General features: G+C 37.6%; 1 long non-coding RNA gene across 1 annotated transcript; it reads left to right on the top strand.

The window, feature by feature from the left end:
• Window positions 1–6,408: 6,408 nt before the first annotated feature.
• Window positions 6,409–8,679, top strand: LOC128285710 (uncharacterized). Its single transcript, XR_008276252.1, has 2 exons — window positions 6,409–6,548; window positions 8,389–8,679. It is a non-coding gene; the product is annotated as an uncharacterized LOC128285710 (long non-coding RNA).
• The last annotated feature ends 664 nt before the right edge of the window (window positions 8,680–9,343 follow it).

Below are 9,343 nucleotides of genomic sequence, written 5' to 3'. Positions count from 1 at the left end.
TGGGATCCCCAACATGAATCTTCAACAGAATACTAAGTGTTCTCAAGGTATAAAATATTAGCGATTGTCGACGCAATAAAATTAATGTATATCTTACCAAATACCACTCTTTGGTTTAATCTAAGACTTAGCCATGCACATAAACCTCACCTTTCGATGATGGCAATGGGGCACTATTAAGAATAAGTCGACTAAATTCCTTTTGTCCTTAATCAACTTCCGTTGAAAAGCTTATTAGTTTAAACTGTCACTGCACATTCCAGTGTTAGTGACTATAATAACACTTCCGTTGTAACACCCTAAACCCAGCCTAGAAGTTTAGTCCGAATCATGTATGTTACATTGATCATCGAAGTGATCCTAGGAAAATTTTTACAAAACAAATTGTCACAACGAACCGAAACATTTAATCAATAAAAATTTAGTAAGTAGAATTATAGTTAAGTTAAATATATAATTGGAATTAAATAAACGAACAAAAATTCAAAATGAAACTTGTACCACAACTTAATAAAACCTTACAGTTTAAAAAATGAATAACCAAATAGAAACTAAAAATACGAACTAATAAATTAATTTTCACCAAAACTGTCTGAGACCTCCGCATACCGAGTCTAACGTCAAAATTCAAAAAAGTACCTGAAAGGGGAAACACTAAGGGGGTAGTGTAACACCCCTAACCTGTATCCGTCACCGAAATAGGGTTACGAGGCATTACCGATCAAATCACAACATACAACATACATTTCTTGAACATAAAGCCACTACCACATAAACATCAATCAAACATAATCACATTGTCCCTTATAAGGCTCTACGAGACCTTAAAACATGCTTGAAAGAGGTTTGAGACTAAACTGATAATATTTGAAAACTTTGGGAAACTTATAAAATTTTCATGCATACAGGGATCACACGCTCGTGTAAACAAGCCGTGTGCCTCACACGACCACCAGACATACCGGTGTCACAAGCCGTGTGAAAACAGGGCATACATACTGACTTGCACCACACGGCCGGAGACACGCCCGTGTGCCATGGTTGTGTGAAAACTGAATGGTATACTGATTTGGGTCACACAGTTGGCCACATGCCCATGTGTCACACACGGCAAGTTGACACGCTCGTGTGTCTAAGCCGTGTAACTCACTAACTTATTTAACTAAGTTTCAGGGGTCACACGGTCAAGATACACACCCGTGTGCTCAACCGTGTGACACGAAAATAGGCTTGATTTAAGCCATTATTCCCATCTATCATTCATTGTAACGCCCCAATTTTTAGGAATTCTGTGAATATTGGCATAGGTTTAATTATGTTAGTGGGCCTCTAGAAGGCCCAAGCTTAAGATAGAACCCGACAATTTTAGTTAATTTTTGTTCCATAAGAAAAATGGGGTGAAATTATGAAATAGGACCTATGTGAAAATGTTTGAAAATGCTATAGGCTAAATTGAAGTGGCCAAATAAATAGGAGTGCAAAATAGGAGGATTTGCATGACAAACCTCCTATTTTACATGTAGTGGCTGGTCATCATGTTGTTGTAGACAAAATGTACACTTGATATCCATAATTTATGGTACAAATTGATACAAATTGATAATAGGTTAGGTAAATGTTTAATGATAATAGGTTAGGTAAATGTTCCATGATAATGGGTTAGGTAAATGTTTCATGGTAATGGGTTAGGTAAATGTTTCATGATAAGAATTTCATGTCTTTTGTATTAAAGAATTAAATGGATGAAATATGAAGTTTTATTACAAGAAAAAGGGGTGAAAAGAACAAAGTTTTGTCCATCTTTGTTCATCATAGCTGAAAGTTAGAGAAGAGAAAGGAGAGGAGAAAGCTCTTGAGTATTTGGTCATTAGGAAGAGGAAAATTGAAGGTAAGTTCTTGGTACCTTGCTTCTATTTTGAGGTTCATGAGTTCTTCTTGATTCTACCTTAACTCTTGAAGTATATTTTGATTTTTAGTTGTGTTGTGAGCATTTAGTCATGAATTAAAATGAAGGAAATGGTTGTTGTTTCATGTTCTTTTGATGAAAAATGGAAGATAGGTGAAGTTGAGCCAAACAAATGAGCATACATGTGCCTTAGATGCTAAAGGGAAAAATCGGCTAACATGTTGTGCTTTAAAATGATGAAATGGAGATTATACTTAAGTAAAATCATAGATATGTGATGATTGATTGGTGATATACATGTTTAAATAACAAGCATGCAAGTTAGGTGTGAAAGAGTGATTTGGTAATAAATCTGCTTGGGACAGCAGCAGTAACGTGACTTTGGAAAATCACCATAAATTGTGGGAGATGAGTTAGAAGCTACATAAATTATGTAATTAAAGCTTAATGAGTCTAGTTTCAAATGGAATAAACGAGAACATATTTTGAATTCTTTACAATGAGAAATTTGATTCGCAATGAAGAGTGGCCAGATTAGTCAAACAGTGAAACATGGGAAACTTTAAGAAAAATCTGGTATTGATTGGCCATACCAAAAATTCTGAAAATTTTATGGATAAAATATATATGAGTCTATTTTCAGGGAAAATTAACGGCACTTGATTTGGAGTTTCTTACCTCCAGTTATAAATAATTTAGTGACTATTGCTCAGGAAGACAGCTTGCAGTGAAATTATGATTATGTGGTAAATATTGACAAAAAATTGTTAATGAGTTGCTTATTGATTTCTTATAAGCTTACTATGATCCGTAGGTGTGGTTGGCCGAATATTGTAAGGGGTTAATACGTAGTTTGTATTTGAATAGTTAGATTAACGTGTTAGTAATCCAATTGTAGGTGGTTTGTGTGTGGATCTCGTCAGCATATCGTCGCAAACAGGTGTGTAACTGACACCCTCTCCTAGACTACATTGGCAAAAACCGAAAAGCCGAAATGCCGACAAGTCGATATTTTGGGAATTTGCGAGTGTGCGAATGCTCGTAAGATAGTTGGGTTTGTATATTTGGTAATCTAAAGTAATAAACTGCAGTATGCGCGATTTCGTACATTTTGATAATTTGGGCTTAATGGGCCAAAGATCGGGTTCATGGGCCAACGGGCCCAATTCGTAAGTATCTTGTGTAAGTGTTATGATAGTACGTAAATAGTTAGGATATGCATGAAAACCCCGAAAGTAGCTAAATTACTATAATACCCCTATGTTTGGAAAATTATCATTATACCCCTAGGTACAAAATTACCGTTATACCCGTAGGGTTAATTTTGACTGAAAAGCATAGCGATCTGATTCTGTATGATGGATGCCATGATTATATATTTGTTGCATGGGGACATGGGTTATATTATGGAGGAAGCGTTCTGGTGGCTATGCCACAAATATCCGATCCGTGGCTCTTCCACATATATTCATTTCGGTGGCTCGCCACGATTATTCAGATCTGGTGACTCTGTCACATTATCTCTTTTGGCAGCCATGCTGCAAATTCTGTGGTGTGTAGCGGTTGGGTGGGTCGAGTTGTCTCCCCACACGGTGTAAGGTTGGTACGGGGGTGTATACGGTTGGATATGGTTGGGTTTCTGCATAAACATGTAATATTTGTTCGTTCGTTATGGGCCTATGGGCTTTATTCGAATTACATTGCTCGGCTAAGGCCAACTTATTCTATTTCGTGGGTTGAGTGATTTAGACTATGGTTGGGTTATTTTATACACCGAGTTTCCCAAACTCATCCCTTTTATTTTCATCCACGCAGTAATCCCCAACCATAGTGGGCTTAGAGTCGTGAGGGAATTCGAGTGGCCACCCGCTCGAAAGTTTGATTTTCTTCCGTGAACTGGACATCCTTTTAATTACGTTTGAGGTTTTGGGCTTTTAAATGTAATAAGGCCGCTTATTTATTTTTGATGGTTTTTAATATGTATTACTAAGATAGGTAATACTTATTTTAACTGTTGAAATTGGATAGCTTTAGGGCGCGTTTTCAAAAACAACAGTTGATTTCAAAATAACACGACAACAAGTAAAGCTTCCGCAATGAAAGTATTTTCCAAAATTAATCACTTTTCCTAAAAATGACTTAATCAAATCGGTTTCCTAGAAATATCCATGACGTTAAGGTGTGGCAATGGTAGTATGCATGTCTAGGATTGGATCCGAAGGGAGCTTGGTACTTAAGCAGTCCGATGGACTCACCACCTCTTTTCTGGTTTCCTACCTGGTGCATAGCTTTCATTCACTTTAACCTATAATGAAATTAATCTTTTGAACATCAAGTACGATTTTCTGGACTTAGAATGGAATTTTTTTTTTTACGTTTTTGATGTGCCATGCCGGATCCGGCCATAACTTCTGGGCTGGGTTTGGGGTGCTACATTTAGTGGTATCAGAGCCTAGATTACAACAACTCGGCTGTGGAATGGGTTTACAAAACAAAGATTTTGAAAGCGAAAATTTTATAAAGAATGCGAAAAACTTGATTTTCAAAATTTAGATCTTTAGAAGGTGGCATTCAATCTCCTACCAAGTCTCGTAAGTATTCTAAATTTTTCGAATATTTTCCTGAATTATCTGTTCAGATGAAACCCTACTAGGACACGCTAGATAGGATGATCTGAAACCATAAGAAAATCGATAAGAGATCAAATCAGTAGCTAGACTTGATTTTGCGAAAACAAACTCGAACTCTTGTCGATTCATAAAACATCTGTAATAAACACTGGAATATTAATTGATGCATAAAAATTCGTAATCAAGATAATACGATATGAGTACAAGAGGCCGTGGACGGAGCCGAGGAAGTGCTAGAGCGAGATCTTCGTCTTCGAGACATATGCCGGCGGTGGATGCACCGGTACCACCGGCAACAGAGGTAGAGTCTCATGACCGCGGTGCTGAGGATGATGCCCTGTCACAGGCAATGCTTTGTGTTCTGGAAAGGGTTGCCGGGACAAGTTCAGGCAACGAAATTCGAGGATCGATTTCTGAACGACTCCGGGCCAACGGAGTGGAGATCTTTAGGGGTGCGTCTGGTATAGCCCCAAATGTGGCAAAATATTGATTGGAGGCCACAGAACGGATTATGGACAACTTGGACTGCTCTGAGGATATTGTGAGTGGGGTATCTGTACTAAGTCCTTTGTGTCACTCGGTTAGGGTAGACAAACTGTATAGGGATGTACTCTTAGAAACTCAAGGTAAGATTTTCCCTAGAGATGTGATGGAGTTACCGTTCGGAGAGTTTGATCTCATTTTGGGAATGGGCTGGCTTGTTAAGCATAAAGCGACTCTGGATTGTGCTGTTAAACGAATGGTGTTAAGGACCACAGAGGATGAGGAGGTTATGGTGATAGGTGAGCGAAGGGATTATTTGTCCAATGTGGTGTCGGCGTTAAGAGCCGAAAAGTGGATTCGGAAAGGTTGTGAGGTCTATTTGGCATTTGTAAGTCAGTCGAAAGAGGAGGAACTGACAGTGGATAAGGTTAGGACCGTAAAGGAGTTCCAAGATGTTTTTCTGGAGGAGCTTCCAGGATTGCCTCCGAACCGAGAAGTGGAGTTTGGAATCGACTTATTGCCTGGAACGGAACCAGTGTCCATCGCACCGTATAGGATGGCACCGAAGGAGTTAGTGGAGTTAAAGGCTCAAATTCAAGAGTTGTTGGATAGGGGCTTCATTAGGCCAAGCGTGTCTCCATGGGGAGCACTGGTGCTATTCGTGAAAAAGAAGAATGGTATGATGATGGAAGTCTATTGGCTGAGTTGCAAGTGAGGCCAACCTGGGTGGATTAGATTAAGGAAAAGCAGTTGAACGATGAGTCTTTGGTCGCTCGTTTTCAACAAGTTAAGGAAGGGGGAAACTTCTGAGTTTGGGAGCCAGAAGAGGCGATGCAACAATAATAGCCTCATCTGTTTGGATCAGGTAAATTTCGAGGACGAAATTTCTTTAAGGAGGGTAGAGTTGTAACGCCCAAATTTTCAGGAATTCTGTGAATGTTGGCATAGGTTTAATTATGTTAGTGGGCCTCTAGAAGGCCCAAGCTTAAGATAGAACCCGGCAATTTTAGTTAATTTTTGTTCCATAAGAAAAAGGGGGTGAAATTATGAAATAGGACCTATGTGAAAATGTTTGAAAATGCTATAGGCTAAATTGAAGTGGCCAAATAAATAGGAGTGCAAAATAGGAGGATTTGCATGACAAACCTCCCATTTTACATGTAGTGGCTGGTCATCATGTTGTTGTAGACAAAATGTACACTTGATATCCATAATTTATGGTACAAATTGATACAAATTGATAATAGGTTAGGTAAATGTTCAATGATAATAGGTTAGGTAAATGTTCCATGATAATGGGTTAGGTAAATGTTTCATGGTAATGGGTTAGGTAAATGTTTCATGATAAGAATTTCATGTCTTTTGTATTAAAGAATTAAATGGATGAAATATGAAGTTTTATTACAAGAAAAAGGGGTGAAAAGAACAAAGTTTTGTCCATCTTTGTTCATCATAGCTGAAATTTAGAGAAGAGAAAGGAGAGGAGAAAGCTCTTGAGTATTTGGTCATTAGGAGGAGGAAAATTGAAGGTAAGTTCTTGGTACCTTGCTTCTATTTTGAGGTTCATGAGTTCTTCTTGATTCTACCTTAACTCTTGAAGTATATTTTGATTTTTAGTTGTGTTGTGAGCATTTAGTCATGAATTAAAATGAAGGAAATGGTTGTTGTTTCATGTTCTTTTGATGAAAAATGGAAGATAGGTGAAGTTGAGCCAAACAAATGAGCATGCATGTGCCTTAGATGCTAAAGGGAAAAATCGGCTAACATGTTGTGCTTTAAAATGATGAAATGGAGATTATACTTAAGTAAAATCATAGATATGTGATGATTGATTGGTGATATACATGTTTAAATAACAAGCATGCAAGTTAGGTGTGAAAGAGTGATTTGGTAATAAATCTGCTTGGGACAGCAGCAGTAACGTGACTTTGGAAAATCACCATAAATTGTGGGAGATGAGTTAGAAGCTGCATAAATTATGTAATTAAAGCTTAATGAGTCTAGTTTCAAACGGAATAAATGAGAACATATTTTGAATTCTTTACAATGAGAAATTTTATTCGTAATGAAGAGTGGTCAGATTAGTCAAACAGTGAAACATGGGAAACTTTAAGAAAAATCTGGTATTGATTGGCCATACCAAAAATTCTGAAAATTTTATGGATAAAAGATATATGAGTCTATTTTCAGGGAAAATTAACGGCACTTGATTTGGAGTTTTGTACCTCCAGTTATAAATAATTTAGTGACTATTGCTCAGGAAGACAGCTTGCAGTGAAATTATGATTATGTGGTAAACATTGACAAAAATTTGTTAATGAGTTGCTTTTTGATTTCTTATAAGCTTACTATGATCTGTAGGTGTGGTTGGCCAAATATTGTAAGGGGTTAATACGTAGTTTGTATTTGAATAGTTAGATTAACGTGTTAGTAATCCAATTGTAGGTGGTTTGTGTGTGGATCTCAATGACAAGATATCGTAAGCAAAATGTGTGTAATCGACACCTCTCATAGACTACATTGGCAAAAGCCGAAAAGTCGAAATGCCGAAAAGTCGGTATTTTGGGAATTTATGAAAAGCGAATGCTCGTAAGATAGTTGGGTTTGTATATTTGGTAATCTAAAGTAATAAACTGCAGTACGCGCGATTTCGTACATTTTGATAATTTGGGCTTAATGGGCCAAAGATCGGGTTCATGGGCCAACGGGCCCAATTCGGTAAGTATGCGTGGTAAGTGTTATGATAGTACGTAAATAGTTAGGATATGCATGAAAACCCTGAAAGTAGCTAAATTACTATAATACCCCTATGTATGGAAAATTACTGTTATACCCCTAGGTACAAAATTACCGTTATACCCGTAGGGTTAATTTTGACTGAAAAGCATAGCGATCTGATTCTGTATGATGGATGCCATGATTATATATTTGTTGCATGGGGACATGGGTTATTTTATGGAGGAAGCGTTCTGGTGGCTATGCCACAAATATCTGATCTGGTGGCTCTTCCACATATATCTGTTCTGGTGGCTCTGCCACGATTATCTGTATCTGGTGACTCTGTCACATTATCTGTTCTGGCAGCCATGCTGCAAATTTTGTGGTGTGTAGCGGTTGGGTGGGTCGAGTTGTCTCCCCACACGGTGTAAGGTTGGTACGGGGGTGTATACGGTTGGATATGGTTGGGTTTCTGCATAAACATGTAATATCTGTTCTGTTCTATTATGGGCCTATGGGCTTTATTCTGAATTCTGTTCTGGGCTAAGGCCAACTTATTCTATTTCTGTGGGTTGAGCTGATTTAGACTATGGTTGGGTTATTTTATACACTGAGTCCCCAAACCCATCCCTTTTATTTTCATCCACGCAGGTAATCCCCAACCATAGTGGGCTTAGAGCTGTGAGGGAATTCGGAGTGGCCACCCGTTTTGAAAGTTTGATTTTCTTCTGGTGAACTGGACATCCTTTTAATTACGTTTGAGGTTTTGGGCTTTTAAATGTAATAAGGCCGCTTATTTATTTTTGATGGTTTTTAATATGTATTACTAAGATAGGTAATACTTATTTTAACTGTTGAAATTGGATAGCTTTAGGGCGCGTTTTCAAAAACAACAGTTGATTTCAAAATAACACGACAACAAGCAAAGCTTCCGCAATGAAAGTATTTTCCAAAATTAATCACTTTTCCTAAAAATGACTTAATCAAATCGGTTTCCTAGAAATATCCATGACGTTAAGGTGTGGCAATGGTAGTATGCATGTCTAGGATTGGATCCGAAGGGAGCTTGGTACTTAAGCAGTCCGATGGACTCACCACCTCTTTTCTGGTTTCCTACCTGGTGCACAGCTTTCATTCACTTTAACCTATAATGAAATTAATCTTTTGAACATCAAGTACGATTTTCTGGACTTAGAATGGAAATTTTTTTTTTTTACGTTTTTGATGTGGCATGCCGGATCCGGCCATAACTTCTGGGCTGGGTTTGGGGTGCTACATTCATGTACCTAAACGCATTCATTTGGCATCATTTTCACATATAATAGGCAACCAAAAATGACCATTTCATGCCATTTAAATTCCATTCGTTTCACTACTCAAATCCACAACCAAAATCATGCCAAAACAATATGCCATAACCTTAACTTCTATATGCATTTTCTCACCATCTCATTAATATCAAGTCTCAAAACATATCAATTCATCATCTTAAAACCAAGCCACAAAATGCCATGTCTCAACCATGACACAACATTGATAATTAGCCAAATTAATTAACCATCTAGCAAACAAATGAATCCATACTAAACTTGCCAAAACATAAGAC

The sequence above is a fragment of the Gossypium arboreum genome, chromosome 12 (genome assembly GCF_025698485.1).
Source record: "Gossypium arboreum isolate Shixiya-1 chromosome 12, ASM2569848v2, whole genome shotgun sequence".
Taxonomy (NCBI): domain Eukaryota; kingdom Viridiplantae; phylum Streptophyta; class Magnoliopsida; order Malvales; family Malvaceae; genus Gossypium; species Gossypium arboreum.
This window is presented reverse-complemented; position numbering and strand designations above follow the sequence as displayed.